The sequence below is a fragment of the Bufo bufo genome, chromosome 4 (genome assembly GCF_905171765.1).
Source record: "Bufo bufo chromosome 4, aBufBuf1.1, whole genome shotgun sequence".
Classification (NCBI taxonomy): Eukaryota; Metazoa; Chordata; class Amphibia; order Anura; family Bufonidae; genus Bufo; species Bufo bufo.
Window position 1 is genome coordinate 620,271,781 of NC_053392.1, and position 27,947 is coordinate 620,299,727.

The window sequence follows — 27,947 nt, forward strand, 5'->3', positions numbered from 1 at the left end:
GCTTTAGGTGTGAAGAGAGAAGCGTGAGGGTTTACACATGGGACTGTATGGTAAAGGGGCTAAAGGGATGGAAGAAAGTGTGTTACATGGGACTGTTTGTCGAGGCGGGGTAGAAGGGATGCTTTTTTACATGGGACTGTACGTTGGAGGGAGAGAGGCTTTGAGAACTGCTAGGCTGCAATTCCAGCTCTTGTTAATCAGTCGGATCGTTAGATTTATCTCAGTAGCAAGATCCGGCTCGTCCCGCTCCCAAACATCTATTTCTATAATATGAGACAGTCGGCCCTCCCCCCCCCCCCCCCCCCCTTGTAGGGTGTGTTGTGTGTTGTGTGTGTATTATGTGAGTGTAACGTGTGTGTCGGTGCTGTCTACATGTACGGGCTGTTCCACACAAACTTGTCCAGTCCGTAAATCGCCCTCCGTGTGTGAGCTTGATCCTCTGTTCTGGACTTGCAGGAGCGCATGGCATTATATTGATTTATAATGCTGTGTGTTTCAGCTTGACCTTACTGATAGAGGTTCATACTGACAGCTTTATGTCACTATAGGACATATTTATTAAGACTGGCGTTTTAGATGCTGGTCTTAAAAAAATCCCTAATCTGGCGCCTGCCTCTTCATAACTACGGCGGATCCTCCGCTAGTTCTCAATGTAACGGCTTTCTAGCTGTCTTACATTTAGACCTTTTTCTACACCGGAAACAGGCATAGCAAATGGTAAATCAGACGGGCCTCCTGGCCCATCCCCGCCCGCGCCACGCCCACAATTTTAGACCTGGAATGAGCGGTGAGAAGTCGAAGATTGCGGAGCAACTAACCGTTGCGCTACCATCTGCGCCTGAAATAGGCCTAATATAGTCGTATTTCAGTATAGAAAATGACCCCCTATGATCCTGTAGAAATTAGGTGAAGCAGAGACACACAGCATTATAAATCAGTAGAATGCTGTGCGCTCCTGCAAGTTCACAACTGAGGATCACGCTCACATACGGAGTGATTTCCATACTGTACACTTTTGTGTGAAACAGCCATAAAGGAGCGATGGTCTGTTCTCCTGGAGCAGCCGGGTCAGGTCTGGGGTATTTTGGGTTTCCGGGACCAGATACAGTTTGGCCACTTTTAGTGCTAAAATGTGTTTAGTTGTTCAACAATTTATTTATATTTTTTGGTGGTCAATGTAGGTTTCTTTTTTTTATCATTTTCTAAGCATAATTGTATTTTTTTTATTATTTAGATTTATAGTTTAAAAAAAAATTGTGAGAAATGATTTAAAAAAAAAGTTTTGGTTATTTTTTCTGATAATCATATAGCGTTACCCTAAAATATTCTATTCATTTTTATATATTGCACATCTATTGTAAGGTAATTTGCTCAGACCAAACATTGTGACAGTGATTGCTGGCCTTTTGGGGACCAGAACTTTGTGAGTATTTTTTTAACATCATTTTTACATAATTTATATTTACCACCCTTACAACCAAGCTCGATGTATGTACAGCGTGGAATTAAAGGGGTTGTCCACCTTATTTATATTGATGACCTATCCTCAGGAGAGGTCATCAGTATCACATTGGCAGGGGTCCGACACCCAGCACCCCCGCCAATCAGCTGTTTGAAAAGAAAACAGTGCTCATATTTTCATTGTTAACCTGCTCGCTGTCGCATCCGCAGTGGTGAGCAGGTGTAATAACTGTATATCTAAGCCATCCCATTCACTTCTATGAGACGTGAATACTACAGAAGTGAATGGGGACGGAGGAGCTGTAATTACGCTGCGATAGAGAACAGTTAAACAGTGAAGAGAAGGCAGCGCTCGTAGTCCCTTCAAAGTGCTGCTTTCCCTTCATACAGCTGATTGGTGGGGGTGCCGGGTGTCAGATTGCCGCCGATCTGATATTGATGACCTATCCTGAGGATAGGTCATCAATATTAAAAAAGCAGACAACCCCTTTAGGCCTCCTGCACACGACCATAGGTGTCCCGTTGCCGTATAGTGCGGACTGCATTTGCGGATCCGCAATACACGGGCACTGTTTTGTGTGCATTCCGCATCATGGATGCGGACCCATTCACTTCAATGGGTCTGCAAATCCGGAGATGCGGAATGGTGCGGAACGGAACCCAACGGAAGCACTATGGAGAGCTTCCGTGGGGTTTCGTTCCGTACTTCCGTTCCGCAAAAAGATACAGTCGTGGCCAAAAGTTTTGAGAATGACACAAATATTCGTTTTCACAAAGTTTGCTGCTAAACTGCTTTTAGATCTTTGTTTCAGTAGTTTCTGTGATGTGGTGAAATATAATTACACGCACTTCATACGTTTCAAAGGCTTTTATCGACAATTACATGACATTTATGCAAAGAGTCAGTATTTGCAGTGTTGGCCCTTCTTTTTCAGGACCTCTGCAATCCGACTGGGCATGCTCTCAATCAACTTCTGGGCCAATTCCTGACTGATACAACCCATTCTTTCATAATCACTTCTTGGAGTTTGTCAGAATTAGTGGGTTTTTGTTTGTCCACCCGCCTCTTGAGGATTGACCACAAGTTCTCAATGGGATTAAGATCTGGGGAGTTTCCAGGCCATGGACCCAAAATGTCAAAGTTTTGGTCCCCGAGCCACTTAGTTATCACTTTTGCCTTATGGCACGGTGCTCCATCGTGCTGGAAAATGCATTGTTCTTCACCAAACTGTTGTTGGATTGTTGGAAGAAGTTGCTGTTGGAGGGTGTTTTAGTACCATTCTTTATTCATGGCTGTGTTTTTGGGCAAAATTGTGAGTGAGCCCACTCCCTTGGATGAGAAGCAACCCCACACATGAATGGTCTCAGGATGCTTTACTGTTGGCATGACACAGGACTGATGGTAGCGCTCACCTTTTCTTCTCCGGACAAGCCTTTTTCCAGATGCCCCAAACAATCGGAAAGAGGCTTCATCGGAGAATATGACTTTGCCCCAGTCCTCAGCAGTCCATTAACCAAACTTTCTGCAGAAGATCAATCTGTCCCTGATGGGTTTTTTTGGAGAGAAGTGGCTTCTTTGCTGCCCTTCTTGACACCAGGCCATCTTCCAAAAGTCTTTGCCTCACTGTGCGTGCAGATGCGCTCACACTGCCTGCTGCCATTCCTGAGCAAGCTTTGCACTGGTGGCACTCTGATCCCGCAGCTGAATCCTCTTTAGGAGACGATCCTGGCGCTTGCTGGACTTTCTTGGACGCCCTGAAGCGTTCTTAACAAGAATTGAACCTCTTTCCTTGAAGTTCTTGATGATCCTATAAATTGTTGATTGAGGTGCAATCTTAGTAGCCACAATATCCTTGCCTGTGAAGCCATTTTGATGCAACGCAATGATGGCTGCACGCGTTTCTTTGCAGGTCACCATGGTTAACAATGGAAGAACAATGATTTCAAGCATCACCCTCCTTTTAACATGTCAAGTCTGCCATTTTAACCCAATCAGCCTGACATAATGATCTCCAGCCATGTGCTCGTCAACATTCTCACCTGAGTTAACAAGACGATTACTGAAATGATCTCAGCAGGTCCTTTAATGACAGCAATGAAATGCAGTGGAAAGGTTTTTTTGGGATTAAGTTAATTTTCATGGCAAAGAAGGACTATGCAATTCATCTGATCACTCTTCATAACATTCTGGAGTATATGCAAATTGCTATTATAAAAACTTAAGCAGCAACTTTTCCAATTTCCAATATTTATCTAATTCTCAAAACTTTTGGCCACGACTGTAGAACATGTCCTAGCTTTTTGCAGAACGGCCGGATCGCGGACCCATTAAAGTTAATAGGTCCGTGATCCTCTGCGGCTGCCCCACGGTCCTGTATTGGTGCATTGCGGCCCGCATTTTGCGGGCCACAGCACGGCCACTGGGCGCACACGTTCATGTGCAGGAGGCCTTAAAGCTCCTGATCCTGCAATCTAGCAGGAGCAGGTCGGGTCCCCAGATGTTGGTGACGGCCCTGGGAACCCGAGAAGAAGACAGAAGCCATGTATTACCGCCTCTGCATTTTCTTTTCTCGTGTGCTATTCAGTGACAGAGAAAAGTGGCTATGCTGCTTCCTCTGTTGGATCGGGTGATCTCCAGGTGTTTCTGGCATAGGAGAGCTGCAGGGTCTTAGCACACCCTGGTCAGCTCTGCCTGTGTGCAGTGCCTACACAGTTTTCCCCAGTAACAGGGGCTTTGGATGCACCAGTTATAGTGGAAATGGTGCAAAAAAAACAACGTATCAGTGATCAATGAATAAAAAAAAACAAAGTAAAAAAACACTCATGCTAAACTATAGACATAATATGGGAACTCATGTTAATAATTTATTTTGGTGTCAGCTTGCATATTTAAAAAAATTAAGAGCTATAGTATGAAAATAAATAGCTAAAAACATATTAATAAAAAGCACAATGTGACATCTTAAAAATGTCACAAAAATAATTTTAGTAGTGCAACAAATAAAGTTACAACTGATAAACTACTGCATGTGGTAAATCACAAAAAGTGTCCAGTCATGACGGCCTATTCAGGCCTGGTTATTAACCCCTTACTGACATTTGAGGTACAATAACATCACAGCGGGAAGTGACTTCATGCAAATTGACATAATAGTACGTCATGGACGGGCACGGAAGCTGTGCTTGCTCGATCAGTACAGGGGCCCGGCCGTATCCGCCGGCATCTCTGAAAATGCAATGCTGGCGGATTAACCCCTTATATGCCACTGTCAATGCTGATGCTGTATGGTACTGAATTGAACTGTCAGTATTACATAGACAGTTGCCTATGAGACCTATGCATGGCAGATCTCGAGGCCTTTGCAAGGCCTGGGGTGCCCTGTAATCGTAGCGGGGGCAATGGGAGAGACAGAGGGAGCTTCCTCCCCGCTACAATGACAGGGCACCCCAGGCCTTGCAAAGGCCTCGAGATCTGCCATGCATAGGTCTCATAGGAAACTGTCAGTGTAATACTGACAGTTTAATTGAGTACAGTGCCATACAGCATCTGTTCTAATGCATTGTAAAAGGGATCAGATGCTCATAAGTTGAAGCCCCATTGTGGGACAAAATAAAAAGTTAATTTTTTTTTTATTATAATAAAAACTTAAAGTTTCCAGTAAAATAAGTGCCCCTTTCCCCTCACAAGCCATTTATTAACATTTTTTTTTTTTAAATAGACATATTAGGTATTGCCGTGTCTGTGTTCTATAAATTTATCACATGAGCTACCTTATCAGGTTAAGGCCTCATGCACACGACCGTATTTTTTCACGGTCCGCAAAACGGGGTTCCGTTGGTCCGTGATCCGTGACCGTTTTTTCATCCGTGGGTCTTCCTTGATTTTTGGAGGATCCACGGACATGAAAAAAAAGACATTTTGGTGTCCGCCTGGCCGTGCGGAGCCAAACGGATCCGTCCTGAATTACAATGCAAGTCAATGGGGACGGATCCGTTTGACGTTGACACAATATGGTGCAATTTCAAAGTGATCCGTCCCCCATTGACTTTCAATGTAAAGTCAGGAGTTAATATACCATAGGATCGGAGTTTTCTCCAATCCGATGGTATATTTTAACTTGAAGCGTCCCCATCACCATGGGAACGCCTCTATGTTAGAATATACCATCGGATTTGAGTTACATCGTGAAACTCAGATCCGACAGTATATTCTAACACAGAGGCGTCCCCATAGTGATGGGGACGCTTCTAGTTAGAATATACTGAGAACTGTGTACATGACTGCCCCCTGGCAGCACCCGATCTTTTACAGGGGGCTGTGATCAGCACAATTAACCCTTCAGGTGCCGCACCTGAAGGGGTTAATTGTGCGTATCATAGCCCCCTGTAAGAGATCAGGGGCTGCCAGGCAGCAGGGGCAGACCCCCCTCCCTCCCCAGTTTGAATATCATTGGTGGCCAGTGTGCGGCCCCCCCTGCCCCCCCCTCTATTGTAATATCATTGGTGGCCAGTGTGCGGCCTCCGTCGGCCCCCCTCCCCCCTCTATTGTAATTTCATTGGTGGCCAGTGTGCGGCCTCCCCTCTCCCCCCCCCGCCCGATCATTGGTGGCAGCGGAGAGTTCTGATCGGAGTCCTAGTTTAATCGCTGGGGCTCCGATCGGTAACCATGGCAACCAGGACGCTACTGCAGGCCTGGTTGCCATGGTTACTTAGCAATATTACAATACTAGAAGCATCATACTTACCTGCTGCGCTGTCTGTGTCCGGCCGGGAGCTCCTCCTACTGGTAAGTGACAGGTCTGTGCGGCGCATTGCTTAATGATCTGTCACTTACCAGTAGGAGGAGCTCCCATGGTTACCGATCGGAGCCCCAGAGCGATTAAACTGCTGCCTTGCTGCCCCTGATCTCTTATAGGGGGCTATGATATGCACAATTAACCCCTCAGGTGCAGCACCTGAGGGGTTAATTGTGCGGATCACAGCCCCCTGTAAGAGATCGGGTGCTGCCAGGCAGCAGGGGGCAGTCATGTACACAGTTCGTAGTATATTGAAAGTCAATGGGTCCGCGAAAAAAACGGAAAACAGCACAACGGCCACGGATGCACACAACGGTCGTGTGCATGAGGCCTAACGCTGTAAAAAAAAACTGCCAAAACAGACATTTTTGGTCACCTTACCTCAAAAAAGCATTACATCGAGAGATCAAAAAGTACTACGTACCCCAAAATGGTACGAACGAAAGCATCAACTCATCAAGCGAAAACAAGTCCTAACACAAGACAATCACCAGGAAAATAAATAAAATATGGCTGTCAGAAAATGGCAACACAAAAACATTACTTAAAAAAAATATATATATCATATTATTGTGTAAAACTGAAACAAATAAAAATAAAATAGGCATATTGGGTATTGCTGCGTCGGTAAAGACCTGATCTGTAAAAATATCACATGATATATCCCATCAGTTAAACGTCGTAAAAAAAACTAAGAATGAAAATTGCACCAGAGCAGCCATCTTTGGTCACATTCCCTCACAAAATGAGTAATATTGAGCAATCAAAATTGTACGTACCCCAAAATAGTATAAAAAAAAAATCCCACAAAAAATTAGCCCTCTCAAAAATCTGGCTTTCAGAAAATGGCGACGCAAAAACAATTGCAGAATAAAGATAACGTCATTTGTCCTGAACCGTCTACGCCGCAATAACAAAATCTTAAAAGCAGTGACAAAGTTGCTGCCGTTTCTTCATCCTGCTTCTCAAAAAGAAAAAGAAAAAGCAATCAAAAAGTTGTATATACCCCAAAATAGAACCAATGATGATAGCAGCTCATCCCACAAAAAAAAGGCCCCCGCACAATTCTATCGAAAGAAAAATAAACGTATGGTTGTCAGAAGATGGCTGCACTGGTGCCTAGAGGCTGTTCAATACCAACGTGGTGACGGTAAAAGAGTCCATCAAAATCTGCGCTGCAAAGCCCTCTACATCCACATTTATGGCAATTTAGTACCCAGTAGAATCAGCCTAACAATTTAAAGGGTGCGTCATGTCTCAGATGGCCCAAGCTGGGCACTGAAATGCCACATCTCTGGAAAACTTGCTCAAATAATTTCGGCAAAACACCTATGGTTCAAAATACTCAGTCCACCCCTTGATAAATACCATGAGGGGGTCACTTCTCGGGGGTTCCTTTCACCCCAGAGCCTCTACAGTTGTCAGCAGGAGATATGTAAATCGTGGCGATTAGGCCTCAAATGTGCATGGAGTCCTTTTACTCCCAAACCATGTGGTATGTCTAGGCAAAAGATTAGGGCCACGTGTAGGGTGTGTAGAAAGCCAGGAACTACAGCATAATATTACAAGGCCTGACTTTTCACACTGGCACACAATGGGCACAACCAATTGGGCACTGAAGTGGCATATCCGTGTAAAAATTGCAATTTTCACTGTGCACCATCTGCTGTGAACCTCTCATGCAGGTTATAATTAGGGAAGAGCGAATTGAAACATCCGAAGTCGATTCGCATAAAACTTCGTTTCAATTACTTCATAGTGGTACCTTGGAACTGAACCCGAGTTCGGGAAAATGTTTTTTTACAGTAGAAATCAATTTATGAAGTTATTACGGGAAGTTATTCGGATCACCGGAGCCAATACATTCTAATAGTCTTATGGGAATCGACTTCGGATGTTTCATCCGAAGTCAATTCGCTTCCCCCTAGTTATATACTATCGGTTCGTGAAAACCATGGACACAATGGATGGCATCTGTGTTTGGTCCGTGGTTTTTCACTCATTGTTTCTAGAAGATGGTTTTGTAGCCAATTTGTAGCTTAGAAGTGTCTGTGAAACACAGAAGACACATGGACTGAAAATCACAGAACCACAGATCAAAAGTGGATGGATCACGGACAGTGTCACGGATGAAGCATGGACTGTGTGGACTGTGCCACTGACGACTGACTTGTTTACTTCATGTAAGATGTTCTTCCAGATGTGATTTTGCTCTCAGTCCTCCTTGTTTCCCTCAGGTTTCTTAGGTACAGGACTCTTCTTATGATAGACAATAGACCATTCCATCAATGACCCACCAAGGATGGAGAAGGACAGAGACCACATGGCTGCGAGGATATTAGACCTCACCCTGGAGATCATCTCCTTGATAACTGGAGAGGTGAGAGTCTCACATGACATCACTCTTATGTCTAGTAATAAACCAGGGAAATGTCTGGAAAGGTGAAAGATTCTTAGAATCTCTGTAGTGATCGGCGTCTCCCCATACACAGGATTACACTGTAGTGAAGAAGTCGTCTGGTGAGTGTGTGACACCCCGTGTGTCAGGAGGATGGAGCAGGACCCAGAGCCCCATCACCGAGCCTCCACCTCATTCCCTGATACCTGAGCAGAAGATCCTAGAACTTACCACCAGGATCACTGAGCTGCTGAGCGGAGAGGTGAGCGCTGCTGGGAATGCTGGGACATTATACAATAACGCCAAGGGAGGGGTCTGGTAATGACTGTGTCCTTGTGTTGTCAGGTTCCTATAAGGTGTCAGAATGTTGCTGTCTATTTCTCCATGGAGGAGTGGGAGTATTTAGAAGAACACAAGGATCTGTACAAGGACGTCATGATGGAGAATCACCAGTCCCTTACATCACCGGGTAAGAGGAGCCCTTCCATAATTGTAGAGGAGAGAACAGGTTTGAGAGTCAGATTCCCCACCATCTGATCATCACATATAGACAATGTATTCAGTCACTGTGTGTATTTCCTATAGATTAATGAAGAGGGTCCGGCGTCCGGAGAACATAATGAAACTTCAGGCTTTATGATATATCCAAATAAGATCTAAACAAAGACATGATCACTTACTTGTTTCAGGCCAACAATGGGCCCTTAGTCACAGCAGATCCATACATGTAATAGTATAAAACAAGATTGTAGCCAATTGCGATTTCCCAACAAAGTCATGTGGTAGACATAGATTAACAAAGTAGAACTCAAAGGACCATATATTAGGCATAATTATATCCAGGTACCACCCTGAGCTGTCATGTGACTTGATACTCTATGGATCAGATAACAATATATTCACAAATGGAAAGTTAGATATTGATATTGAACATACATCATACAAATACGTTCCTCGGCATTGAAATTGTAACACCATAAAGGAAAAGATGTGACATCATAGGATTAATAGACATGTTAATGATATGCAAGTGATAAAAAATGGAAACAAAACATCTTAAATTAAGTCCGTATCGAAGAGGAGCACTACATGCAGAAATAAACTTACACGCCCTGGTATGCTATCAATGAGGTAGTCTGATGAATGTTCTGCCATGCTGAATGCACTTGGGCACACAAATCATCAAGATCCACTACTAGCAGCTCCCTCTGCAACTGCCGACCAATGATGTCCCAAATATGCTCAATGGGAGACAAGTCCGGAGAGGCTGCAGGCCATGGTAGCACGTTTAGGCTACTTTCATACATGCGTCAGAGCAGGGGCGGACACAGACAGCAGAGGGCCCCTGTGCAAAGAATGTGCCTGGGCCCCCCCTCCTTTCAAGCCAAATTCTCAACATAACCTATTTCGTCCTAACATTACTTATAGCAATACAAAACATACAGGTTAAGGCTACTTTCACACCTGCAGCACTACGCTCCGGACACCTGAACCCGCAGAGAATGCATGGAATTGGCCGGACACAAACTCAGGCATGCAGTGATTCTGGCAGGCTGTTCTCTGCTGGAAGAGCCTGCCAGAATCACTAACTCAGATGTGAAGGTAGCCCAATACAGGTCCACATACCTCTTACATCCAGGGACATCTTCGTTGATGTAGATGTTCTCTGTCCTCATCTTCTCGTTTCAGACCAGACCGCCATGATGATTTCTTTCAGTCATCTCTTCTCTCTGCAGAGTTTGACAGACAGACATCTTAGTTTCCTAGTTTTCCATCATCCTCCCACCTAATCAACACCCCTCTAATACTGTGCCCGCTGTGCTCCCTATAGAAGTTACACTCAGATAGTTCCCCTTAAATAATTACTGGCACACAGTGTCCTAAAAAATAACTGCGCCCAGGAAACATTGTCCCTGGCACTAATAGTGTAAACATAATGTTCCCCAAAAATAAGTGTGCTAAGCTGATACCGTGCCAGGGTGCCCATCAAAGTAACAGTGCTCCCCAAAATCCCACCAATAGAAATAATTATTTACCAGACAACATGTAGTAGTAATAGTGCCCCTACAGTAATAATGACCCCACTGTGTCCCAGAAGTAATAATGCTCCCATAGTGTTCATACTAATATTCAAGTTCCTCATAGTCCCTCAACTGTAATAAAGCCCACCATAATGTCCCCAGTGGTAATAATTCTCTTTATAATGTGTAACAGTAGAAAAATGCCCCCTTATAATGTGCGCCAGTACATAAAAGTGCTCTGTTGTGTGGCAGTATAAAAAAAATACCTCCTCTTAGTGCCCCCTGTAGAGTCAATATCCCCATAGTACCCTCATACTGTGTGCCAATGCCCCCTACTGTTTGCCCAAAAAACCCTCTTAGTGCCCCCAGTTAAGCCAAGGTCCCCATAGTGCCCTATAATGTGTGCCAGTATAAAATACTGCTATATCGTGTGCCTCCCCTTGTCCCCATGGTGCCTGACAATGTGCCAGTATAAAATGCCCCCATAATGTGTGCCAGTATATAAAATAGGGTCACCAGTAGATGCTCCCATACTGCTCCCCCCTTCTCCATAGTGCCCATGTGTGCTAGCATATAAGATAGGGCCCCCATAGTGCTACTCCCCCTCCATAGTGCCCCCATGTCTGCCAATATATAAGATAGAGCCCCAGAAGATGCCCCCATAGTGCTTCTCTCCCCCCTTCTCCACAGTGCCCCCATGTGTGCCAGTATATAACATAAGGTCCCCATAGTGCTCCTCCCCCTCCATAGTGCCCCCCTTGTGTGCCAGTATATAAAATAGGGCCCCAATAGTACTCCCCCCTCCACAGTGCCCCCCATGTGTGTTAGTATTTAAAATAGGGCCCCCCATAGTTCTCCTCCCCCTCCATAGTGCCCCCTTGTGTGGCAGTATATAAAATAGGGCCCCAATCGTACTCTCCCCCCTCCACAGTGCCCCCCATGTGTGTTAGTATTTAAAATAGGGCCCCCCATAGTTCTCCTCCCCCTCCATAGTGCCCCCCATGTGTGGCAGTATATAAAATAGGGCCCCAATCGTACTCCCCCCTCCACAGTGCCCCCCATGTGTGTTAGTATTTAAAATAGGGCCCCCCATAGTTCTCCTCCCCCTCCATAGTGCCCCCCATGTGTGGCAGTATATAAAATAGGGCCCCAATCGTACTCCCCCCTCCACAGTGCCCCCCATGTGTGTTAGTATTTAAAATAGGGCCCCCCATAGTTCTCCTCCCCCTCCACAGTGCCCCCCATGTGTGTTAGTATTTAAAATAGGGCCCCCATAGTGCTCCTCCTCCATAGTGCCCCCCATGTGTGCCAGTACATGAGATAGGGCCCCCAGTAGATGCCCCCATGAGTGCCATATAGTGCCCCTAGTAAAGTGTAAATAAAAATAAAAAATAAACTCACATACTTACCTCCTTGCCGCTTTCAGCGATGCGATGCAGGCATCTTCCGGCCTGTGTCCCACGCTGTATGGCTCAGGTGGCGTGATGATGTCATCGAGCCACCTGCGCCGCCCTCTGATTGGTTGCAGGCCTAGTGCCTGTAGCCTATTAGAGGACTGGGGAAGGGAGACGCCCCTGCCCCGTCGCAGCATCCATCCGTATCGCTGTCCTAAGGACAGCGAAACAGATGATTAGAGATGAGCGCTTCCACAATGGAAGCGCTCATCTCCCTCTGCTGCCGGTAGGAAGGGGCCCCCTCCTGCTCTGGGCCCCTGTGCAGCCGCATCGGCTGCACATGCGGTATGTCCGCCCCTGCGTCAGAGGATTTAGGCAATCCGGACACAAACGGATGGATTTGTCAGACGGGTCCGGATGCGGATCCGTCTGACAAATTTATTGAAATACCGGATCTGTCTCTCCGGTGTTATCCGGAAAAACGGATCCGGTTTTTATTTTTTCACAGATTTAAAGGTCTGCGCGTGCCTCAATGCAGCAGTTTTAAATTTTAATGGAAATTAATGCAGAATCCGGCATTTCGGCAAGTGTTCAGGATTTTTGGCCAGAGAGAAAAATGCAGCATGCTGCGGTATTTTCTCCGGCCAAAAAATGTAAGAGGGACTGAACTGATGCATACTAAACGGAATGCTCTCCATTCAGAATGCATTAGGATAAAACTGATCAGTTCTTTTCCGGTATTGAGTTCCGTCCTAGGGGCGAAGAACGCTAGTGTGAAAGTACCCTAAGGCCCCTTGAAGACGAGTGTGTCCGGATTAGGTCCAGATGCCTTGCGTCTGAGATCAAGGAAAATTGTGCGACTGTGTATGCAATTTCAGTCAGTTTTGATTGCGATTGCGTTGCTCTGTTTTTTCTGCGCGAGTGCAATGCGTTTTGCACGCACGTGAGAAAAAACTGATTGTGGTACCCAGACCCGAACCCGGACTTCTTCACTGAAGTTCGGGTTTGGGTTAGGTCTTTTATTCATTTTATTATTATATGGTTATAAAGGAAAATAATAGCATTCTTATTACAGAATGCTTACTAAAATGTGGCATGAGGGGTTAAAAAATAATAATAATTAACTCACCTCATCAACTTGTTCACGCCGCCGGCATCTTCTAGCTTTATTCAGCAGGACCTGCGCTGACGTCACCATGGGGTGAGCGCGATTACGTCATCATCAAAGGTCCTTTGGCAGGTCCTAAAAGAAGAAGAAAAAAGACGATGCCGGCTGCGCGAACAAGTGGATGACGTGAGTTATTTTTATTTTTTACCCGCTCAAGCCACATTCTACTAAGCATTCTGTATTCAGAATGCTATTATTTCCGCTTATAACCATGTTATAAGGGAAAATAATACAGTAAATTGACTTTAATGGGGTTGCTCATCCCTATCATCTCCTAGCAACCATGAGTGGAAATCACAGCGCATTCGCACTTGCTTGTGATTTTTACGCATCCTTATTCACTTCTATGGGGCCTGTGTTGCGTGAAAAACGCTGAATATAGAACATGCTGCGATTTTCACACAACGCACAAGTGATGCGTGAAAATCACCGCTCATCTGAAGTGAATAGGTCCAGATTCAGTGCGGGTGCAATGCGTTCACCTCACGCATTGCACCTGCATGGAATTCCGCCCTTAGGCCACATAGGCTGCTGACAGTAGCACGAGCAACATGCAGCCTGGCATTGACTTTAGACAAATGAACAACTCAGTGTATTGATTTTATGTATAATACTGTCGGTACGATGCCATGCTGTCTGGACCTGTAGGGAAGAATACAAAACACCTTTTGGCAGGATTCAAATGAGCATCCTCCTACTAACAAAGTAGTGGTAACGACGAGGTTTCCTGGACGGGACACTAGGGCCTCATGGTAATGCCTGACACGTCAGACGTATCGGCACCGGTGCACAGCAGACGTCTAGGTGCTTTTCAACTGGAGAACCAGAAGATGAACAAAATATATAATCTCACATATTAATTATTGTAATAATTGCTTTCCGTATAATGTAGGCATCGTAGAGAGTTTAAATATCCCCCCCCCCCCGACAGCCAGCATTCCCGTGTAATGCGAATCTGTCATTCCTGGACCCCTACATCGGTCATATGGGGTATCCATTAGTGTGGACGGGAAGCCATGTTTTATTAATATTTTATGCTTGCCAACCAAGGGATAGAGGTGGAGCACACCCCCATAATGAAAGCCTTCCCAGAAGACTGGGCTGAGAATGGGTGGGGGAGAGTGGGATCATTGACACAATATGGGGATCCGATCAGTATTGGGTTGTGTTCCACATCCTCCTGTCCCTGGAACCAGAGTGGACTCTTATCACACAATGTGTTAAGTAGTGAGAACCTTTCTGTTTTTATGCCTTTATTTTTATAACAGTTTTGCGCACGTTTTGTATGTCTCATTTCTTTTAATTTTTGTAACTAAGTACTGTACCTTTTTAGTATAGTAAAGCACATCTTTAATGGTTTTGCCTCGTGCCCTGAACAAGCCCAGTAACCTCCATATTTAAGTATATGAGGGTGGCGTGTGCTACTGTGAGCCTGCTTGCGAGTGGGCGCTGTGGGATTTTGTATGAGCCACTAATTAATTGGTATATTAATTTAAATGTAATAGATGGTGGCAGCGTGTTGGGTTGCATAAAAGGCCGATGTCGGGGTGGCATCGATGTTCAATCTGAGGCCTGTGTGTAGGGGGCGTGAGAGGTTGAGTGCGGGAATTAGATCGACCCTTGGCAGTCGCACCCGGATCACACGACAGGGGGTTACACAGCGCCGGCTGTAAGCAGCCTTCTTTCTTCCAGTAAGCAGCAGCATCGGCCATGAACAGCCTCCTCCTCGTCTGTAGCGGCTTCACTTAATGTTGGAGTTCTGTCTGATTTGCCTGCAGGGCAGACAGTATCAGTAGATGGCACACTATGGCTATTGTAGAAAGTCACCATACATGGATATCCGTCACAGATATATACACAAGATGCGTTTTGGAGTTAGCGTCACTCCTTCCTCAGTGGCCATCATTAATTACACTTGTCTTGTTCATTTTATACATTTTCAAAAGTATCTCATAAAATGTGGAATGGATTGCCAGAAAGAATGTAGCCAAACCTTGGAATGGATTGCCAGTATGGTTAATCACGCAGTAAATGTAGGTATAAGGATATACAGGGTCTAATTGTAATATTTGTAATAAATGCCTAGGCAATTTATACCTAAAGCTTACTCCTGATATCTTCTATATCATATTTGTCAGGAATTTCAGTGTATAGCAGTATACTAGCGCATCTCAATAAATTAGTATATCATCCAAATGTTAATTTCTTTCAGTATCTCAATTCAAAAAGTTTAACTCATATGTTCTATAGATTGATTCCACACAGAGTGATCTATTTCAAGCGTTTATTTCTTTTAATGTTGATGATTATGATTTGCAGCTAATGAAAACCCAAAAGTCAGGATCTCAGAAAATTAGAATATTGTGAAAAAGTTCCTTATTGTCGACTCATGGGGTCACACTCTAATCAGCTAATCAACACAAAACACCTGCAAAGGTTTCCTAAGCCTTTAAATGGTCCCTCGGTCTGTTTCAGTAGGCTACACAATCATGGGGCAGACTGCTACATTGACAGTTGTCCAGAAGACAGTCATTGACACCCTCCACAAGGAGGATAAGCTAGAAAAGGTCATTACTAAAGAAGCTGGCTGTTCACAGAGTGCTGTATCCAAACATATGATGGAAAGTGGAAGGAAAAAGTGTGGTAGAAAAAGGTGCACAAGCATTAGGGATAACCACAGTGTCAACTAGTATATATACCTACATTTACTGTGTGATTCTGGCAATCCATTCCAAGTTTTAGCTTTCTGGCAATCCATTCCAAGGTTTGGCTACATTCTCTCTGGCAATCCATTCCACATTTTATGAGATACTTTTGAAAATGTATAAAATCCACAAGACAAGTGTAATTAATGATGATTCATTTCCAGGTGGATCCTGCAGACCAGGAGAGGGTAAGGCGCAGGGCGCAATAAACATATGGAATTATACTCCTATTATATGTATTTATATGGAAAGAGATGACACAAGACATGCAGTACAGATGGCGATTACTAGTGTGGTGACGTTCAGACTGAACTACAGAGGTGGATACAGCACAGATCGCTAAACATCAGTTGGGACCTGTATACTACTAATGACTTTCATCAATTAACCACTATTTTTTAAGTCCCTACTTGGATTGCGCTGATATATCATTTTTAGATCATTATTTTAACCACAAGGGCCCCGCGGCAGAATTCCAATTATATATATTTATTTGTTAGTGTGCACACACGCCCTATACAAAGGAGGATTGCCGGACTGAGCATTAATTATACAGCATTTTTTCATCTATTTATTTTATTTTAAATTGTATTTGTTGATATACTTTGTGTTTTTAAATTTATGTGTTTGTTTCCATTAAGCTTAATAAAATTTATGTCAATCTGAATAAATTAGCTATAGTTAAATAGATTTCCACGGCTATTTGTATAAACTGTTTGAGAGAGTGTGAGTGCCAATAGTTAACACTATATTTGCTAAATAAAAACATAATTTTTTTGGGGTGGAAAATATGAACATTTGTTTCGTTTTCCAGGGGAAGATGGGATGAGTGACTCCCATGGATATCTCCATTCTTCACCCTATCATGAAGCAGAAGATAACAATACCACACAAGCTAATTCAATAACTCCTAATTTACCCTCAGTCCTTCACAGTGGACATCTATCCACCGATACCGCTGGTCACAAGAAAACTTCATCTAGTCAATCACTGGTTGTCAAAACAAGAACTAAACAGAAACGTGGAAAAATATTTCTGTGTGAGAAACGTATGAAAAATAAATCAAATCTTTCTTTGCATGAGAGAAATTGCAGAGATAAAAAGCCATTTTCATGCTCAGAATGTGGAAAATCTTTTGCCAGGAAATTTATTCTAGTCGGACATCAGAGAATCCACACAGGGGAGAAGCCGTATGCATGTTCAGAATGTGGGAAATGTTTTAGTCAGAAATCATATCTTGTGAACCATCTAAGAATCCACCTAGGGGAGAGGCCATTTTCATGTACAGAATGCAGCAAAAGTTTTAGTCAAAAAGCAAATCTTGCGAGCCATCTAAGAATCCACCTAGGGGAGAAGCCATTTTCATGTACAGAATGTGGGAAATGTTTTAGTCGGAAATCATCTCTTCTTTATCATTGGAGCACTCACAAAAGAGAGAGTCCATTTCCATATTCAGAATTTGGAACAGAATTTGCCCATAACTTAGCTCTTCTTAGTCATCGAAGAACTCTCAAAAAAGAGAAGCCATATTCATGCTCAGAATGTGGGAAATGTTTTACTCAAAAATCAGATCTTGATAGACATCAGAGAACTCACACAGGGGAAAAACCATTTTTATGTCCTGAATGTGACAAGTGTTTTAGTCGGAAATCATCTCTTGTGGAGCATCTAAGAATTCACACAGGAGAGAAACCATTTTCATGCTCAGAATGTGTCAAAAGTTTTTGTCAAAAATCTGATCTTGATAGACATCAGAGAACTCACACTGGAGAGAAACCATTTTTATGTCCTGAATGTGGTAAATGTTTCCGGCAGAAATCAAATCTTGGGGAACACCTAAAAATTCACACAGGGGAGAAGTCATTTTCCTGTCCTCAATGTAGGAAGTGTTTTTGTCAGAAAACAAATCTTGAGGAACATCTAAGACTTCACACAGGAGAGAAGCCATTTTCATGTTCAGAATGTGGGAAATGTTTTAACCGTCAATCAAGTTTCATTCGGCATCAAAGAACTCACACAGGGGAGAAGCAGTTTTCATGCTTAGAATGTGGAACTAGTTTTACCCTTAAATCAGCTCTGCTTTATCATCAAAGAACTCACAAACGAGAGAAGCCATTTTCATGCTCAGAATGTGGGAAATGTTTTAGTCAAAAATCAGATCTTGATAGACATCAGAGAACTCACACAAGGGAGAAACCATTTTTATGTCCTGAATGTGGTAAATGTTTCCGTCAGATATCAAATCTTGAGGAACACCTAAAAATTCACACAGGGGAGAAGCTATTTTCCTGTTCTCAATGTGGGAAGTGTTTTAGTCAGAAATCAAATCTTGAGGAACATCTAAGACTTCACACAGGAGAGAAGCAGTTTTCATGCTTAGAATGTGGAACCAGTTTTACTCTTAAATCAGCTCTGCTTTATCATCAGAGAACTCACAAACGAGAGAAGCCATTTTCATGCTCAGAATGTGGGAGATGTTTTAGTCAAAAGTCAGATCTTGATAGACATCAAAAAACTCACACAGGAGAGAAGCCATTTTTTTGTCCTGAATGTAAGAAGTGTTTTAGTCGGAAATCTTCTCTTGCGGAGCATCTAAGAATTCACACAGGGGAGAAGCCGTTTTCATGCTCAGAATGTGGGAAGTGTTTTAGCCTGAGATCAGGTCTTGTTAGACATGAAGGATCGCACACAGGAGAGAAACCATTGTAATGTTCAGATTTGTAGGAAATATGGCAGGTGTGGAGCTTCATTGTAGGACCTGCTGCCTAATGATACCTGCTGCCTAATGATGTCTTTTGATGTATACATAATGTTATATTACACAAACCACTTATTTGTTTTGTTAAATACAGTGTATTTTGTTTCCTGGTTTACTATTGTCTCAATAAAGTTTAACCCCTTAGTGACCACCCATACGCCTTTTTATGGCGGTCACTAAGCGGCCTAGTCTAAGCGCTGCGCGGGTCTCGCGTGCAGCGGGGAGTAGAAACCCCGCTATCACATGAGAGCCGCGGCCCTGCTCTAACAGTCCGGACTGGCAAAAGTGCCGATCCGGGCTTTTTAACACTTTACATGCTGCGGGCAATGGTACCCGCCGCATGTAAAGTGCTCTCTCCCATCAGCAATCTGCAAATGCGATCGCGGGGTGCTGATGTGTGTGAAGGCTGCCTGGGGTCTGATGTAGGCCCTAGACCAGACTTGTGTAATTTCTAGCAGTTATGGGTCTTGGGAAGTGGCAATGCAAAAACTTTTTTTTTCTTTAAAAAAGGGGTTTTATTGCAAAAAAGTAGTAAAACGTAAAAAAAAACTATATGTATTCGGTATCACTGTAATTGTACTGACCCAGAGAATAAAGATATTATGTTATTTATACCAAAAAATTAACGCCGCAAAATTTATAATGTAAAAACGCAGTGGCAGTATTGCTGTTTTTCCCATCTCCCTCCCAGAAAGAGTTAATAAAAGTTAATCATAAAGTTATGTGTACCCCAATATGGCGCCATTAAAAACTACAACTTGTCCCGCAAAATACAAGCCCTCATAAAGCTATATAGATGGGGAAAAAAAAAAGTTATAGCTCTTGGAACGCGACAATGAAAAAAGGAAGAAAAACGCTTGGTCAGTAAGGTCCAAAACAGGCTGGTCACTAAGAGGTTAATACAAATGAAGCTGCAAATCAGACGTGTGCGCTTTTCACTCCATTCATTTCTATGAGACCTGCCAAAAATAGCCAAGTGCAATTCTCAGATATCTTCAGTATTGAAGTGTATGGTTAACCTCCCAATGACTGAACCAATTTTAATTTTTTTTCTCTCCGCCTCCCAAAAGCCATCAGGTTTTAAATTTTCCATTCACAGTCACATGATGACTTATTTTTTGCAGGACAAGTTGTATTTATAATGGCGCCATTTAATTTAAGCTATTTGGATAACAGTCTTTCCAAGTCTCTTTTCAGATCAAACTAAAAGACATTCTGAAGTGGAACAATGTGTCTCCAGCCTAGAGAACGGCCTACAGGAGCGTTCTGCACAAGTGGAGGACCGAGACCACCAAATCAAAGATCTCACTGTTGAACTTGATGACTTGGAAAATCGCAGCCTTCAAAATAAATTGGAGATCAGAGGTGTGTCTGAGGAGGTTAATGATTTGCTTCACTTCACCACTCTCTACAGCGGTATCCCTGCCAGATCTTTCCTCTGTGCTAAAAATGGATCAGGTGCACAGATTCCAACTCCAGACCACGTCCAGTCATCTTCAAACTCCTGAACTTTCATGAAAAGTTGAAAATACTGGAGGCATATAGAAAACTGTCATCCTTGGAATACAAGGCTGCACTCTTAATTTTTCAAGGCTGCAAACGTTGCCGCAAAACATGTGTTTCCAGCTGCAGTACTCGGCTTATCTCCGGGTCCTTATCAACAACAAGGCCCAGATTTCTGATGACTCTGAGTAGGATATGGCAGAGCTACAGTATTCCTCCAGAGCTTCCTCTTCATGTATCTGAACTGCCTGAGTGTCCTTAAATATGACTGTACTTATGTTTTGACTTTTGCTCTTTGCCTTTAACATTGTTTGCAGGTTATAGGTGTCGAAGGCTGAATAAGTATCCATTGTATAATTGTCCCTTTTGAAAATTATTTGCCTGGTTTCTCTAGTTCAAGACCAAACTACAAACACCACACATGTAGTACAAAAATCATCTTTATTGTGTCGTATCCAAAAGGACATACAATACATAAATATAGAGAATAATAAGTAAAAAGCAGTGCAGATCAATGCTGTGAGCATGATAGCCCCGCCGAGCTCTAGGCCCGCATGGATTAGTCTCACTTAAAAATATATGGTTAGTAGTATTGAATATTAAATTAGTAATACAAAGATATGAGTTGAGTCACTCACCAACACCAGTGCCATGTTAACTAAGGCTACTTTCACACTAGCCTTTTTTTGCTGATCCGTCATGGATCTTCAAAAACGCTTCCGTTACAATAATACAACTGCATGCATCCGTCATGAACGGATCCGGTTGTGTTATGTCTTCTATAGCCATGACAGATCCGTCTTGAGCACAATTGAAAGTCAATGGAGGACGGATCAGTTTTCTATTGTGCCAGATTGTGTCAGAGATCCGTTTGGCTCCGCTTACGTCAGGTGTACAGCAAAACGCTGCAGGCAGCCTCCAGTGCGGAATGGCGACTGAACGGAGGGAAACTGATGCATTCTGAGCGGATCCTTTTCCATTCAGAATGCATTAGGGCAAAACTGATCCGTTTTGGACCGTTTGTGAGAGCCCTGAACGGATCTCACAAACGGAAAGCCCAAACGCCAGTGTGAAAGTAGCGTAACAAACAAAAACAACCATAAAGCAAAAAATCATATTCCAAACCACAGACACAATTTGCTTCATAAATGATCCCCTTGGAACGACAATTGATAAAACCTTTTATGGGGTATCTTTTAGATGTCACATTACTGGTGAATGTGCGACCCTGAATAATGTATGCACAGGCTATGCAGCCACTACAATGATAACAACCACATATCGGGTGAAGCCGACCATTACTCTTTTTCGGTGTACTATAGTGACTGTGGACAAAACGGTCCCGTATGTTACGTCCCTTGCGATATGTGATCTGTGGGGCTTCTGAGATGGCACTCCTAATGTCTGGGTCAAGTTTCAAAATACCCCAGTGTTTGGAAATAATCTTTTTAACTTCGTCTGTTCCGCCATCAAAGGTGGCTATCAAGCGGATTGACTCCTTCTCTTTTTGATCCTTATTAGGATGCAGGAGTTCCATGCGGCCACTTTTTTAATCCTCAAGATATAATCTGGGTACCCTTTCTCCCGGAATCTTACACGAAGATCCCCTACTTGTTCTTTAAAGTACCCAAGTGTGGAACTATTTATTTTCATCCTCAAATATTGGCCCGTGGGGATCCCCTGTTTTAGTGGTCTAGAATGGTAGCTTTCCCAATTAAGTAAAGATTGGTAGCTGTGGGTTTCCTAAAAGTTTTTGTTTGGATCTCCCCCTAGGGCCCCTTTCAATCAATACATCCAGAAAGTGAAGTAGGTTACTCGCAATTTCGGAGGTGAATCTCGGGCCTATATTGTTCTTATTTAGGGCTGTCGTCTATGAATCTTGCCCACATACCAATATCTATTGTATGTGGGCCGGGGAGATCGGTAAACACTATACTCTTCTCCCACCAGCCCAGGAACAAATTTGCATACGATAGAGCACATGGACTCCCCATCGCGGTGCCCCTGAGCTGGTGGTAGAAGGTACCGTCAAAAAGGAAGTAGTTACATGTGAGAGTAAATTCCAATAGTCTTAGGATAAAAGAGCTGTGCGCCTGAAACTGACAGCCTCTAGTCACCAGAAATGATTCGACTGCTTTTATCCCAGGGTGATGCAGGATTGAAGAATAAATAGCCTCAACATCGATGGACCCAAGCATTGAGTCTTCTTCAAGATAAACACCCTCCAATCTACCCAATAGGTCACCCGTATCCCTAATATAGAAGGGTAATGATTTAACGAAAGGTGCCAGAATGGTGTCAATGTAGATCCCAATGTTCTGACTGAGGCTGTTGACTCCCGACACTATAGGACGCCCCTTCAGGGGTGTAACCCCTTTATGGATTTTTGGTAGGCTGTAGAAAGTAGCCACTGTGGGGTGTTTACAGTTCAAGAAGTCAAATTCCTCCTCGGAAATCAAATCATTAAGTCTAGCTTCACGTAGAATTTTAACTAATTGCGATTGGTATAGTCCTGTGAGATTAGATTGAAGCCTTTCATAGGTTTCTTTGTCTCGTAGGAGACTCATGAACATCGTTCTATATTGTGCGGTGTCCATTATCACGATGTTGCCTCCTTTATCTGAGGGCTTAATTGTTATCTCCCTGTCCTTTTCTAAATTTAGCAGGGCCCTAAATTCTGCTTTTGTGCAGTTGAATCTCTTTTTCTTCAGTGTTAGCTCCTTTATTTCACATGTAACCTGGTTCACAAACACATCAATGCACGAAGGATCTCCTGTAGGTGGCATTTTGGAGCTTTTGTTTTTAAGCGTTGCGAAAAGGGCCCCTACCCTCCTGCGGGGTACTATCCTCTAAGTTATTGCTGCTGTCTTAAAGTGAGCTGTTCAAAAGGACACGCCCCTAATCTGGTTAGGCCACGCCCACTCCCAGTCCTCAGCCGACTGAGATTAAAAAAACTAAGTTAAAAATCAACTTCTTGGTTGTGCTAAGTCACTCCCTGATCTGATTAGGCCACGCCCCCAACTCAACTTCTGTCAGCTGCAGAGGTGGGAGGGAGGGTGAGTTTCTCCCTGCAGCTCACACTCAGACAGTACAGTGCTGCTGTCTTAGAGTGACCTGTTAAAAAGGACCCGGCCTCGATCCAGTAAAGGCCATTGTTAAGGAGGTGGGCCCCTGTGGAGGTCACTGTCAAGGGGGTGGTATGCTGGGAAAGTCATTGTTAAAGGGGAAGGCTGCTTTAAAGGTCAAAGTTAAGGGGGTGGGCTGCTGTGGAGGTCCAATTTTAAGGTATGGGGCACTGTGGGGGGGGGGGGGGGGGGTCAGTGTTAAGGGACGTGGTGCTGTAGATGTCACTGTTATAGTGGATAGTGTTGATATATCCTTCAGCTACTTATATATAATATAAAAGGATCCATAAATGAGAGGGTTGGGGACATCGGGTAGGAAATTACCCACTAGAGTGATCTAGAAGGGAGGATCCTGAGTCACTAATGAATGTTGATATGGAGACATCCTGGATACCACATTTTGTCCATTTAATTGAGATAAGAACCCCTCTGATGGTGGTGTTTTGACTCCTGGGTCCCCTTCTGTGGCTTATATTGCTGCCCTCCACTTCCAGGCACTCCTAATATCGTTATAAAATGACCTATCGAAAAGGCACACCATTTTCCATTCGAGGTGGCCAGTGGATTTCGGCACAGTATTGTCCGTGTAGCCTAGCTAATTCTAGGTCCCTTGAAAAAACAGTATTCTAGGCACTGGAGAAACGCGTCGGGACTTCTATCTAAGTTGGGGATCCAAGTAAGGTTAGGCACAATTGATAGGGCTAGAGAGAGGGGCATTGAGGGCTTAGCCACCGAGAAGTGGGGTCGCCCCTTTCGGTAGGTAGGGGTAGTGAAGGGACAAGCAGGGAAAGGAGACCTGACTTCACCATGGACCCCACTTCTCTTCAAAAAGCCTGAAAGCCCCTGAAGAAAATTGAATGTATGCCTACTATGCTCCATTCAGTGGTGAATTAACTTGATTAGTACAACCGTGAGTAAAGAAAGGCCGGACATATGTTCTAGCTACACCGTGACTTTATTTATCTAAATAACATATATAGAGCATGACAAGTGCCAGAATTAAGAGTGTAACTATAGTGCTATTGATGTGGTGATTTACGGTTTATTTTAGAAAGAATTTAATAAAAGGTATATTTTAATGAGGGGTGACTTTTGTTCTGTGATAGTATTTGAAACCTCTAACCATCCTACACAGTCCAGCAGCACGATGTGTGACAGTATCGTTCCGGTTGGGGAGCACTGGCCGCTGAGCTGAATGATGGAGCGGGGAGCGGACGGCTTCCTGCTCCACCATTACAGTCAGCTGAGGGCGGGACATACCTCAGCCGTAGTGATGGACGAACCTCTGCCGGGACGGTTCGCAAACGCGCTCGTGCGATCAAATGTTCGCAAACCGCAAGTTCGCGGCGGGTCCCATTAATTTTAAAGGCAGGCGAACCTGAAAAACCTTCAGCTGATATTTGCAGCCAAGAAATAATTACTAGAAGTGCACAAATAGTCCCACAACATGGACAGTGACATACCAGATGTATTTTTAGAATTTGCGATCTCCATTCATTATTTTTTTCAATGCGAAATATCGGCAATATAATTTTCGCGCACGCGCAGGCGCACACCAGTTAGAATTATTTTTTCCAATACTGTTTGACACTGTGTGTAGCGGAGGGAACGCAGCAGAACCGCAAACAAATGCTGCAGTACCCAAATGCACTATATAGAAAGTATATTGGTATATAACGCCCCGCTTCTATCAGTTTTTTTGGGGGGGCGACTGGTATATCACACCAGTTATAATTATTTTTTCTAATTGCGTTTGTCCCTCTGTGTAGCTGCGGTATCGCAGCAGAACCGCTCACAACTGCTGCACAATACAAATGCACTATAATATGCTTTCTATGTTAGAAAGTATATTATAAGTGTATCACACCCCTCTGTACTGCACATCTACCAATAGTACACCTATACCAGTCCTTAAAAGGACTTTTGTGGCCCTATTAGCTAGCGTTTGGTGTCCCTAACAGCCTGTCCCTGCTCCACACAGCAACCTCTCCCTACACTGACATAAGACTGAATGTAAAATAGCGGCCAGATCGGGTCTATTTATAAGGTAGGGGGTGTGTCCATGTGCTGAAACGTCTCAATTGGCTGTCCTGTACCACCTGATGGATGTGTCACGGGTCAAAGTTCTTCACAATGTAAAAGAATATGGCCGGCGCGAATATCGCCATATGTTCGCATGTTCAGCAAATCGCGAACGAGCAAAGTTTGCCGCGAACCGACCGCCGGGTGAACCGCAAGGCCATCACTACTCAGCCGTTCTGGCACCACAGGACAGCCAGCGAAATCTGGGACTGTCCCGCCGAATCCAGGAGGGTTGGGATGTTTGCAAACATTCCTAATCTGTCAAAATAAGCATAATCCAAGAACACAGCAACTTTTTGGACGGTCAAGGAGGGACACTTATGGTTCATTTTGTGAAAGATCAATTTTTCCTGCATATCTATGCGCCTCAATAGTTTTTTCTTACAAAATGGCACAAAAATAATCTGTATATAGAAATTTCTAAAATCCCAGCTGCAACAAATAATTAAATAATATACAAAGAGGAACCAGACAAACACTTTCTGGGTAAATATTGCAAATGTAATAATGCAAATCTATACCTCAGATCAAAAAGAGCGACAGAGGGACTTCGGTCAAAAAGAGGGACACTTGGGAGGTCTGCAGCAATAGAGACAGATGATGGTAGAGACAGATGATGGGGGTAGGAAAGGGGGGCGCTGAGTTTTAAGTACCAAACTAGACCACATCCTTAAAGAGTTAAAATGGGAGAGGCTCCTATTAAATAAATAGATGTTTGAGACCAGGAAGAGCCGGATCTTGTTACTGAGATGAACCAAATGATCGTGCTCACTAAAAAGGGAGTGTAAAAGCCTCACTCCCTCCGACATACAGTCCCATGAAAAAAACACCCCTTCAGCCCCCTCCAGTTGTCCCAAGTAAAACACTTTCCTCGAAATCCATCCCTGATCACATGACTGTGACATCATGAAAGGTCCTACAGCCACTAGCATGTAAATGATCACGTGACTGTGACATCATCAAAGGTCCTATAGCTACTAACATGTAACTGATCACATGAATGTGATGTCATCAAAGGTCCTACAGCCTCTAGGCTTTATAGGTGTGGTGCGTGTCGCTTCCAGTAAGGTTGACGGAGGGTTAACATCATATTCCTTACCTGGCTGACAAAGAAAGAGAGGACATGGCTGCGAGGATATTAGACCTCACCCTGGAGATCATCTCCTTGATAACTGGAGAGGTGAGAGTTTCACATGACATCACTCTTATCTCTAGTAATAAAACAGGGAAATGTCTGGAAAGGTGAAGGATTCTTAGAATATATATAGTGATCGGCGTCTCCCCATACACAGGATTACACAGTAGTGAAGAAGTCGTCTGGTGAGTGTGTGACACCCCGTGTGTCAGGAGGATGGAGCAGGACCCAGAGCCCCATCACCGAGCCTCCACCTCATTCCCTGATACATGAGCAGAAGATCCTAGAACTTACCACCAGGATCACTGAGCTGCTGAGCGGAGAGGTGAGCGCTGCTGGGAATGCTGGGACATTATACAATAACGCCAAGGGAGGGGTCTGGTAACGACTGTGTCCTTGTGTTGTCAGGTTCCTATAAGGTGTCAGGATGTCGCTGTCTATATTTCCATGGAGGAGTGGGAGTATTTAGAAGAACACAAGGATCTGTACAAGGACGTCATGATGGAGAATCACCAGTCCCTCATATCACCAGGTAAGAGGAGACCTTCCATGACTGTAGAGGAGAGAACAGTATTGAGAGTCCCCTTGATTCACCTTGTGGTAGGCATAAGGTACCACCTAAAGAGCACACATATTGTGTATAAACATATACAAGTACCGTCCCGAGCTGTCACGTGACCTCTACAAACAATAAACTGAAAGCAAGTTTGCACTTTATGGATACAATAATTATGTAGATTTTAGCTCTGGTGCCCAGACAACAGAATATGTGTGCACCCGGGTGGTTCCTACTAAGACTGGCATGTGAGACAATGGTCTTTAGTTTATGACCTCTATAGTGTATCGGTAAGGAATAAATAGATGTCAATAGATAATTTTGGATAGAACCTAGTCTTCGATTGAGACCATGTGGATTGGGAATAGTTGAAACGACCATCCAGAATTTCTCATAATTAATTTTTGTCTGTAGACCCTTCACATGTCGAGGAGCTCATTCTTTCAGTACCCTTAATGGAGAAAGACAAAATGTCCTCATCATGAATTTGTGTAAAATGTGCAGACATTTTTCTCCTTCCATATTTAGGACATCAGAGAGATGTCATCTTTTATACGTATTTTTAAACTCCCCATCGTGTATCCTACATGTTGCAGGTTGCGTGCTGAGCTGGTGATTAGCTCCATGACCACAGGATGTTGTAGTTATTGTATTGTTTTCTGTCATTAGACATAGATTTAACCCCTTAAGGACCCTGGGATTTTCCATTTTTGCGTTTTCGTTTTTCACTCCCCGTCTTCCCATAGTCTTAACTTTTTTAATTTTCCGTTCACAAAGCCTTATGAGGGCTTATTTTTTGCGGGACAAGTTGTACTTTCTAATGGCACCATTTACAGTTGCATACC

General features: G+C 43.7%; 1 protein-coding gene and 1 long non-coding RNA gene across 2 annotated transcripts in view; both read left to right on the forward strand.

Annotated features, from left to right (window-relative positions):
• LOC120999745 lies at nt 1-26,764 on the forward strand. Its single transcript, XR_005778605.1, has 3 exons — nt 1-50; nt 8,495-8,637; nt 26,704-26,764. It is a non-coding gene; the product is annotated as an uncharacterized LOC120999745 (long non-coding RNA).
• The window catches only part of LOC120999680 (gastrula zinc finger protein XlCGF26.1-like), a 53,687-nt gene that overhangs the window by 21,785 nt on the left and 3,955 nt on the right, over nt 1-27,947 (forward strand). The window lies entirely within an intron of this gene.